Raw genomic sequence first — 12,095 nt, 5'->3', positions numbered from 1 at the left:
AGATAAGCCTGGCTGCTCGTGCCAAGCTACCAAGGGGGTGAGCAGGGGTTATTTTAGAAGTGTAACTCCCTTATCTTGACTAGAGTGGTGGTTTTTGCCTGGCTTTGGGCCACGGCCTAGCCTTCCAAAAATCCCATGTCCTTTATCTTGCCTCTTTCTGCTCATTTCTAACCTTTAACTTGCCTCTTTCTGCTCCTTCCTGACCTAAATTTTTCATCTTTCTGCTCGTTTCTGATCTGTTTTTTCTCTTTCTGTACATTTCTGACATTTATTTTGCCTCTTTCTGATAATTTCTGATCTTTATTTTGCCTCTTTCTGCTCATTTCTCACCTCTTTTTTGTCTCTTTCAGCTAATTGCTGGCCTTTATTTTCCCTCTTTCTGCTCGTTGCTGACCTCTATCTTGCTTCCCTCCACTCTTTGCTGGCCTTTATTTAGCCTCTTTCTGCTAGTTGTTGACCTTTATTTTGAGCTTGTTTCTTTCCTTATTTTGCCTCTTTCTGCTGTTTTCTGACCTTTATTCTGCCTCTTTATGTTTGTTTCTAACCTTTATCTTGCCTCTTTCTGCTCGTTGCTGACCTTTATTGTGCCTCTTTTTGCTTGTTTCTCACCTTTCTTTCTGCTTCATGCTGCTCACTTCTGACCTCTTTTTTGCCTCTTTCTGCTTGTTTCTCACCTTTATTCAGCCTCTTCCTACTTGTTTCTGACTTTTTGCCTCTTTCTGCTCATTGCTGACCTTTATTTTGCCTCTTTCTGATCATTTCTGAACTTTAATTTGCCTCTTTTTGCTAGTTTCTGACCTTTATTTAGGCTCTTTCTTCTCGTTTCTCAACTTTTTTGCCTCTTTCTGCTTGTTGCTGACCGTTATGGTGCATCTTTCTGTTCGTTTTTCACAATTATTTTGCCTCTCTCTGCTAGTTTCTGACATTTATTCTGCCTCTTGCTGCTCGTTTCTGACCTTTATTCTGCCTCTTGCTGCTCTTTTCTGACATCTTTCTTGCCTCTTTCTGCGTGTTTCACACTTTTATTCAGCTTCTTCCTGGATGTTTCTCACTTTTTCCTCTTTCTGCTCATTGCTGACCACTATTTTGCCTCTCTCTGATCATTTCTGAACTTTAATCTGCCTCTTTCTTCCTCTTTTCTGACTTTTATTCAGGCTCTTTCTGCTCATTTCTAACCTTTTTTTGCCTCTCTCTGTTCGTTGCTGATCTTTATGGTGCCTCTTTCTGCTAGTTTCTCCCCTTTTTTATGCTTCTTTCTGCTAGTTTCTGACCTTTAGCCTGCCTCTTGCTGATCATTTCTCACCTTCATTTTGCCTCTTTCCCCCGGGACTGCGGAGGAAGCCTCAAGCCTCCATGCTCCCTGCCTGCTCGCCGCCTCCTGCAAGAGTCAGCATTGACTTCACAGGTGGGCCTCGGGGAGGTGGTGGTCCCTGGGACTTGAACCTGTCCCAGGAGGGGGTATTGTAAGGCCCCCTTCCAAATTTAGAATAAAGCCCCGGGGAGGTGGTGGTCCCTGTGACTCAAAAGAGTCCATGGGGGGGGACTGTGTGCCCCCCATCTGTTATATTATAAAAGCCTGAGGAGGTGGTGGTCCCCGGGGCTTAAATGAGTCTCAGGAGGGAGGCCCCACATTAATATACATATATATAGACACACTGACGAAGGCTCACGCCGAAACGCGTCTGTGCTTTTCTTTTTCCCTTTAATTAAAACCTGGTATGACCTTGGTACGCGAGTGCTGCCTCTTTCTTTTGGATTTGGGAGAGTCGAGCGTAATATATATATACATATATATATATATATATATATATATATATATATATATATATATATATATATGTGTGTGTGTCTCTGTGTGTGTGTGTGTGTGTGTGTGGTTGTGTGTGCGTGTGTGTGTGTGTGTGTGTGTGTGGAGTTGTGTGTGTGTGTGCGTGTGTGTGTGCGTGTGTGTGTGTGTGTGTGTGTGTGTGTGTGTGTGTGTGAAACAAAGGCCCAGAAGCATGAGGACGCACTCCCAGTCGATGAAATCTTAACGATTTATTAAAAGGACACCAGCGGCTTCAGTCCGGTATTTTGGATCCATTTCTTTTTTGCTTTTCCTCATTTGGACAGGCTTGGATGTAGTTCCAGCCACAGCTTCGCTATTCACTTCTCATCGATGGTGCTGCCCTCCACGGCAGAACTACTGTGTAAGTTTATGTGAAACAAAGGCCCAGAAGCACGAGGACGCACTCCCAGTTGATGAAATCTATCTAAGCCTGACTTCAGCGCAGGAGATGGGACTTTAATTACCAGCAACTCACTCTGGGGGCCCACGAAGGGTAAAGTACATGCTGCAATTCTTGGGAACAAAACAGAACTTACTAAAAGATGAAAATTGGCTGGAATGGACTACAAGTCCCGACATGCAACACAGGGACTAATGACACTGCCCAGTGAGGGTTTAAAAGTATGCAAATAAGTATAGCATCAAGAGTCCTGCCGTGCAGTTCCCAAGTTTCCTATGATTAAGAGGCTGAAGCCTCGAAACGCGTCAGGAAGAGAGCAAAGAGATGGATCCAAATGAGGAAAAGTAAAAAAGAAATGGATCCAAAATACCGGACTGAAGCTGCTGGTGTCCTTTTAATAAATGGTTAAGATTTCACAGGCGCGTTTCAATACTTATTTATTACCCACAAATTATAAGGCAGCCATAAGGCGTTTCAATCCCGAAGGGTCTTGATCGCATGACGCGCTCTCTGTTGACCACGTGATTTTTATACCGTTTTTTAATCGTTTTTTTACACCACATATAAAGTGACAGTGCTGGTAAATTCATAAGCCCAAATGCAAACATATGCCGCCCAATTCTTTTATGTACCTGTGAACAATGTTTACGATCTAAATTTGTGCATTCTTTGAACAGAACCAGAATTGTTTGTTTTTGTATACTCACATTGTGCAAAATAACTTTAGCAATGTACGGATTTCACATATTGGTGTCAATACCTCACATAATCTCTTTGTTCAAAATAGCATTAATAGCATACCTTATTCATATCATGGTTTAAATACCTTTTGCCAATACGATTAAATAACATCATAAAATCAAATATGAGTCTGTTGTGCTAAAACAATAGATTCTCATTGCGCAGTTTTAAAATCAATAAATAATTATTTATCAAAAATGCGCAAAAAGAGCAGTTTGTAACTAGATCATAAGTTTCGCTGCTATTTTCTTAGATATGTCTATTTTGCATTGTTACTGTACTATGACTGGCAATATTTGTTGCCCGAGTAGCTGTGTTGTATTGGGCTAAAAAAGTGCAATACTGATATTTTATAACAGTGCAAGTGCTGAATGAACCTCATAGTGCAAAAGAATGTGTTAAAACTGATCAACATTAATCTAAACAATAATTGTTTTCACTGTGGTGATCTTTGGGCATTGCTGATATATTTCTTTGGTTACGTTATAGTTCCACAGTTTTCAATGAAGGTATACATATACACATAACCAAACAGTCCTGCTCCCAGAGAAGAAGACACGTACACGAAAGCTGCTGGAGTAAGACACTTTTATTTTCCTGGGCCTATATATACTTCCAGGTTTCTTCTACTGAGGATTAACATATTATTGTTATTTTAATTTGAAAAGTAATTCTCTTCTAATGCAATTGAATGCTGTACATTCATTTTCACTCTGAAAATCTGCTGTACTTTTATTCGACTACAACTCCCATTATGCATTATTTAAGAAAAAAAATCATTGGAATGTGAAAGAAGCCACAGTGAAATGTAATCTGTCTGCATATAATTACATGACAGAGTTATAAAAAAGATCTTTAAAACGTTTACATTACTATTGTATTGATTAAAACAAAATACACTAACTTGGATTTTGCTGAGAAGTCAATATTGGTAAGGCCACATATTACCTTAGTGGTCAGAGTGCTTTTGATGGCCTCATCCATCGCTGTAGATGCTGGCAGTGTAGTGCCCCCCCTCTAGTGACAGAAGCTTCCATTCTCCTACTTGCCAGCTTCTCCCTCGATCGCGACTGTGGTACCACCTTATACAGATTTCAACAACCATCTTGAATATGGCTCCATATCCTATTGTGGAGGCTTCTAAGATGGTTTGGGAGGCTTTGCAAAAAATGTAATAATTATTTGCTAAACACACCTCTACTAGTATAGTAATGTCCTCATTTGAGAACTTCTGCAGTCTCCTTCCTCGACCTGCTCATCCTGACTTGCCACTGCACCGGAAAGCTGTACCTGTGAGTCCAAACGGGTTCTTAGTGCAAGCTTCTGTGCTTCTGAATGGCAGTGCTACAATGTACTTCCTGATTGTGATGTCATCAGTCTGTGTCTGTGTTACAGCAAACAAATGATGGACGGAATGCTGACAATACAAGCATTCTCCCCAGTCAAAAGATCCGGGTTAAATCCATCGTTCTTTTGCCCACTACGCCACCCCAGTTTGGACCCAGCCATATGCAAATCAGTCTTGACCCTGTGCCCCATGGTAACAGTCCAGACCGAACTGCCAGGCCAGGTCCTCCCTGGACCGGAAACAAGCATCCTGCGACCGGTTTCAGGGTATGTCTGGGCAGCGTTCGCATTTTGCAAACTATACACTTTTACAGAATCTGTATTTTAGTGAAGCAACTCCTAAGAAATCAGTATTTGTGATATGTAAGCTGAAGTACATTTCATTTACCAAATTGCAATTTGTGAGCTTGTATAAGTCGCAATTTATGTTTTGGTATATCACAAAACGGAACACCTGGCCCATAGTGCCTTAAATGTACTAGGCAAGCTACATCAAGTTCGGAGCGTTTTAACATGGAAATCTGAATTTTAATTTCCTTTCTTGTACTACACATTAGAGGCATTATGTAAAATGGTTCTAGAGACACTCCAGCATGTGAAATGCTTTTCCAACACACTAGTAAATAAAGGTGGAAGTTTGCTTTACAAACTAAAGTACAAATATTTCAAAATATGGATCAGTACGTGGGAAATATAAATGAAGCATAATGAGCCAGATGTACATAGGAAAGTGTTTGCGATTACCAAATTAATGTGAACAACAGTGGTCCCATGCATGGAGGAATTTCAAACCAAGGTTAAATATAGACACAATGGAAACTATATTGTATATTGACTTGCCCAGCCGGGCAGCGGTCCAATATTTAATTTTCAACAACAATTTTCAGAAAGAATACCTTCAACAATTTCTTAGAGACGGGCACAAGCCTGTACCCAAACATTTACAAATTGTCATAGTTAGCAGAGTGGACAGAAGATAGAGCGAGATTCTTAGGCAAGAGCTATTGTATTCTGTGAATATAACAATAACAGAATTTTCAATCACAGCATTACTGAAATTATAGTAATTAATACACAACACAGTATATGGTGTAGTAATTGTCAACAGCGTTTCGATCCCATTAAAAGGTTACAGGGATCATCATCAGGACTGAATAAAGCCTAATTATTCCTAGCCATGATAGCCTAAAGGAAAGGAGAAAAATAAAGAGATTTGTCCAAGGGAGGACGCATATTAGGGAAAGCTTCAAGCTTACACTGTACATGGTCTTAAGATTAGGACATGAGTGACATTCCGTGTCGCCTTATGGGCCTATATCGACGGTGTTGTGCACAGGACGTGAAGTGCAGTTTATATACAATTTAAAGAGAGTTAAAAACTACCACTGTGAAGCATACCCGTCAAGTATCATAAAAATTGAGGAAATTGAGGAAATACTGTTTCTCTTACAGGACTAAACACATAGCATTGATGGTGAATTTTATATAGCAACAACGTTCATGCGGTACCCGCGCTTTTCCAAATGGATACAGTGAAAACACGGAGTCTCATACAGGGAATACATAATGCCCTACGGGCCTGCATGCAAAATGTTAGCCTTCACAAATAGAAAGGGAAAGAGGTGAGAAAGGAATATAAAGAACAAAATGATATCCTTAAAACGCCTTCCTTTTTCCCCCCAGGCTCCAAGTGACACGACCAAGCCTACTGCTGGCGCGTCTTATCAAAAAACGGGGTAAGCCCACTTACAGCGCAATTCCTTCCCATTTTGCATGGCCCTCCGTAATCCCCGACACTGACTTGCTGTTTTATATTTAGGAGATTGTTCTCCGTCCCATTGTTGAAAACATTGCCCGGATTAAAACGGAACGACGAGTTCCTTCACGGGTAAGAATCCGCGCTCGCGACCCCGCTGGCTTTCTTTCTTTCCTAGCGATTATACATTGCTAACAGACCACATTGGTCTCCTGTAGGTCATGACTGCAACCATAATTTATTTACCCTGTACCGGCCGGCACCAACAGCGTGCAAGCTGACTATCGCGGTAAGATTGTAATTCGGGCGGCATGCTTTCACGGGCTCCCCAGGCACTATTCAATATCTTGACGCGCCGTTTTCCGGTCTCAATCACCCCTCATGCACCATTGGGTACTCCCCACGCCGCATCTTGCACAATTGCTGTTCATCCCTTAGTCTCTATCATGGGGCTTTTCACAACCACATCAGGATCTTCAATATGTAGGAATTGCTTAATTTATGGCTGACATTTTGCATGTAGGCCCGTAGGGCATTATGTATTCCCTGTATGAGACTCCGTGTTTTCACTGTGTCCATTTGGAAAAGCGCGGGTACCGCATGAACGTTGTTGCTATATAAAATTCACCAGCAATGCTATGTGTTTAGTCCTGTAAGAGAAACAGTATTTCCTCAATTTTTATGATACTTGACGGGTATGCTTCACAGTGGCAGTTTTTAACTCTCTTTAAATTGTATATAAACTGCACTTCATGTCCTGTGCACAACACCGTCGATACAGGCCCATAAGGCGACACGGAATGTCACTCCTGTCCTAATCTTAAGACCATGTACAGTGTAAGCTTGAAGCTTTCCCTAATATGCGTCCTCCCTTGGACAAATCTCTTTACTTTTCCCCTTTCCTTTAGGCTACCATGGCTAGGAATAATTAGGCTTTATTCAGTCCTGATGATGATCCCTGTAACCTTTTAATGGGATCGAAACGCCGTCGACAATTACTACACCATATACTGTGTTGTGTATTAATTACTATAATTTCAGTAATGGTGTGATTGAAAATTCTGTTATTGTTATATTCACAGAATACAATAGCTCTTGCCTAAGAATCTCGCTCTATCTTCTGTCCACTCTGCTAACTATAACAATTTGTAAATGTTTGGGTACAGGCTTGTGCCCGTCTCTAAGAAATTGTTGAAGGTATTCTTTCTGAAAATTGTTGTTGAAAATTAAATATTGGACCGCTGCCCAGCTGGACAAGTCAATATACAATATAGTTTCCATTGTGTCTATATTTAACCTTGGTTTGAAATTCCTCCATGCATGGGACCACTGTTGTTCACATTAATATGTTCCCCGAGGTCCTGTACTGACTCGATTGGGTGCCCTTGTTGTGTTTCGTAAATGCGATTCTCAAATAGCACTTTTTTTCAATTCACTATTTAGTAATCACAAACAGGTAAGTACAAATGTGTGTTCAACACATTTTGCGATTCCTAGTGGGTTGCAAATAGACCTACCTTATTTATATTCAAGAGGAAGGTCTCGGTGTGCGACCCATTGGGAACTCCAAAAATCACAGGGATGGTGGCCTGCTGGGGTGTGCAGACCACCATGTTGGTGATTGCTTTACAGTAAAGCAATTTTTTTCCAATGCAGCCCGTTTTCCTTAAAGGACAACGGGATGCTTTTCAAAAAAGAAAAATGAAAATGTTTCTTTACATTTTTTAATAGTAGCCAGTGGTCCATGGGACCACTACTTGCTCTTAAAAAATGTTTTTACAAACATTCACAAAGGGGAAGGGATCCCCATTTGTGAATGGGTTACCACCTACTAGAAGAAGGTGGTAAAATGCAAATATTTTGCGACAACATTTCGATCGCTAAACATTCACACACACCACTGCGATTCACAAATAAGAAGGGACGCCCTAAACACGCCCCTTCCTAATACCTTTGTACATTGAAAAATGTGCTGTTTGCAGACGAAAAAAGCTGTATGCATTGTGCTGTTTGCAAACAAAAAACTTTGAAAATCTGGCCCCTAGTTTCTTAAACCTGAAGCAAAGCACCTAATTTATGAGTTTCTGCAAGTAGGGCAGCGCTGCAGGCCTTCCTGTTGCGCTGCCTTATGGCAAATGAAAAGGGCAGGAATCTATCAGATATGCGAAAAATAACAATATATCCTTTGGTGGCAAATACTGAGAGAACTCTTACTCATTCACTCACCTAAATCACACACATTCGATCATGGCGGATACAGTACCAATTGAAAAAGCAGTGTGCCAGTACACAAGAAAAATATTAGAAATGTTATGTATCAATTTATTAAAAGTATATAAAACAATTGTAGCAAATTAAAAAACAGTTAATCATACATAGTATATTTATGTTCAAAATCAAAAAACATCACACTTTAAATAAATAAATGAACAGACTGAATAACAAAGACAATTAGGCGAAAGTATTAAAAAGACACTACACTTTCTCCTAAAGGGACCATATTTGTATGAGGTAACGTTGGTGCTGGACCCTGATTTTCAAAAGACAATCATTATCTAGTCTGGCAGCCCACTGTGCGGATTATGGTTCTAATGCGGCGATACATTTCAATGGTAGTATCTTGATTTAAACCATCTTTATCAAGACTAAAGATATTAGTCTCTGATGATATCTTAAAAAGTAGCTTGACCAAAGTGCAGAATTCACTTCTATCCTGAAACTCCATGTTAGGGAATATTAAATGCTTCTCCAAAACACCAGAAAATATTTTTTTTAAAACCTTGTATAAGGATCAATACGAAATGCAAATTTGAATAACAGCTAGCCTCATTGTCCTTTTTTCGTCGTGAAATCTCTAGCACCACTAGGGGATAACCTACAATGTCGGTATAATGCTTCCTACTTAGGCCTGAATGATATCTCACAGGGTTCCTATATGCCCTTCATTTGATAGGGTCTAAAATCATTTAGTATGTCAGCACCACACTGCATCCATCCACTGTTGTTTCAAAATAATAATCTTGCCCCTAGTTTCTTAAACCTGAAGCGTGATAGGAGCAAAGCACCTAATTTATGAGTTTTTGCTAAGGGCAGTGTGCAGACCTTCCTGTTGCGCTGCCTTATGGCAAAAGAAAAGGGCAAGAATGCACGGTATCTATCAGATACGCCACATTCCTTTCCTTTTCCCCTGCACTGGCGCACAATGGGTTGCCGTGCGCCAACGCAGGCTCCTTTGCACCATGGTGCAAGGGTGCCTGCGTTGCGGGGATGAATATTTTTGTGTAAGAAGGGAAACCTTCCTGCACAAAAACACTCACAAGAGGCTTTTTTCGATTTCTGTGTGCTGCAGAATGCCTAAAGATAATTCTCCTTGTTGTGTCCCCAGGGGCGGCATAGGTTTCTGGCGCTGCCTTTAGAGTTACGATTTTTTGTTAATCTGGGGCAGTGTCAGAAAGCCATGGATGTTGCTGGGAACGCCCCCAGCAACACCCATTGCAAGCCCCTTTAACGCAGAAAACTGTGTTATAAGGAACAATATTTACGAGGCAGCATTAAGCCAAGAAAAGTGGCTTGATGCTGCCTGGTAAATATGGAGCAAGCTCCTGCGCCATCGGAGCGTTACAAAAAGTGACGCACTAGCGGCGCAAGGAGCTTATGAATAAGCCCCAAAAATGTTAGTGATTTTAGAATGGCCACCACACAGCATGATTCAGAAAAGGGGGTGGTGATGGACAGAGTATCTGAATTAAGCAGAACACTCGTACCAAGTCAACAGATCAGGGCTTGATCCATCACCGTTTTTTAGCTCACTGCACCATCCCAGCTCAGAACCTGGCTACATGCAAATTAGTCTGTCCCTGGCCCAATGCATCATGGGGACAGGGCAGACCAAACTACCAAGCCAATTCTTTTACTGGAAAGGAAACAAGCTTCCGGGGACCGGTTTCTGGCTTTACAGCCGTCTTCGGCCCGGCTTGCTTGAATCCTGATGGTGCAGTGAGCAAGGGACTCACATCTGAGCATACCCTTCCACGCTTATGGTGGACAAAACGATTCAGAAAAGGGGGTGGTGATGGACAGAGTATCTGAATTAAGCAGAACACTCGTACCCAGTCAACAGATCAGGGTTTGATCCATCACCGTTTTTTAGCTCACTACACCATCCCAGCTCAGAACCTGGCTACATGCAAATTAGTCTGTCCCTGGCCCAATGCATCATGGGAACAGGGCAGACCAAACTACCAAGCCAATTCTTTTACTGGAAAGGAAACAAGCTTCCGGGGACCGGTTTCTGGCATTACAGCCGTCTTCGGCCCGGCTTGCTTGAATCCTGATGGTGCAGTGAGCAAGGGACTCACATCTGAGCATACCCTTCCACGCTTATGGTGGACAAAACGATTCAGAAAAGGGGGTGGTGATGGACAGAGTATCTGAATTAAGCAGAACACTCATACCCAGTCAACAGATCAGGGCTTGATCCATCACCGTTTTTTAGCTCACTGCACCATCCCAGCTCAGAACCTGGCTACATGCAAATTAGTCTGTCCCTGGCCCAATGCATCATGGGAACAGGGCAGACCAAACTACCAAGCCAATTCTTTTACTGGAAAGGAAACAAGCTTCCGGGGACCGGTTTCTGGCATTACAGCCGTCTTCGGCCCGGCTTGCTTGAATCCTGATGGTGCAGTGAGCAAGGGACTCACATCTGAGCATACCCTTCCACGCTTATGGTGGACAAAACGAATCAGAAAAGGGGGTGGTGATGGACAGAGTATCTGAATTAAGCAGAACACTCATACCCAGTCAACAGATCAGGGCTTGCTTGATCCATCACCGTTTTTTAGCTCACTGCACCATCCCAGCTCAGAACCTGGCTACATGCAAATTAGTCTGTCCCTGGCCCAATGCATCATGGGAACAGGGCAGACCAAACTACCAAGCCAATTCTTTTACTGAAAAGGAAACAAGCTTCCGGGGACCGTTTTCTGGCATTACAGCCGTCTTCGGCTCGGCTTGCTTGAATCCTGATGGTACAGTGAGCAAGGGACTCACATCTGAGCATACCCTTCCACGCTTATGGTGGACAAAACGATTCAGAAAAGGGGGTGGTGATGGACAGAGTATCTGAATTAAGCAGAACACTCGTACCCAGTCAACAGATCAGGGCTTGATCCATCACCATATTTTAGCTCACTGCACCATCCCAGCTCAGAACCTGGCTACATGCAAATTAGTCTGTCCCTGGCCCAATGCATCATGGGAACAGGGCAGACCAAACTACCAAGCCAATTCTTTTACTGGAAAGGAAACAAGCTTCCGGGGACCAGTTTCTGGCATTACAGCCGTCTTCGGCCCGGCTTGCTTGAATCCTGATGGTGCAGTGAGCAAGGGACTCACATCTGAGCATACCCTTCCACGCTTATGGTGGACAAAACGATTCAGAAAAGGGGGTGGTGATAGACAGAGTATCTGAATTAAGCAGAACACTCTTACCCAGTCAACAGATCAGGGCTTGATCCATCACCGTTTTTTAGCTCACTGCACCATCCCAGCTCAGAACCTGGCTACATGCAAATTAGTCTGTCCCTGGCCCAATGCATCATGGGAACAGGGCAGACCAAACTACCAAGCCAATTCTTTTACTGGAAAGGAAACAAGCTTCCGGGGACCGGTTTCTGGCATTACAGCCGTCTTCGGCCCGGCTTGCTTGAATCCTGATGGTGCAGTGAGCAAGGGACTCACATCTGAGCATACCCTTCCACGCTTATGGTGGACAAAACGATTCAGAAAAGGGGGTGGTGATGGACAGAGTATCTGAATTAAGCAGAACACTCGTACCCAGTCAACAGATCAGGGCTTGATCCATCACCGTTTTTTAGCTCACTGCACCATCCCAGCTCAGAACCTGGCTACATACAAATTAGTCTGTCCCTGGCCCAATGCATCATGGGAACAGGGCAGACCAAACTACCAAGCCAATTCTTTTACTGGAAAGGAAACAAGCTTCCGGGGACCGGTTTCTG

The sequence above is a fragment of the Lissotriton vulgaris genome, chromosome 9 (assembly GCF_964263255.1).
Source record: "Lissotriton vulgaris chromosome 9, aLisVul1.2, whole genome shotgun sequence".
Classification (NCBI taxonomy): domain Eukaryota; kingdom Metazoa; phylum Chordata; class Amphibia; order Caudata; family Salamandridae; genus Lissotriton; species Lissotriton vulgaris.
This window is presented reverse-complemented; position numbering follows the sequence as displayed.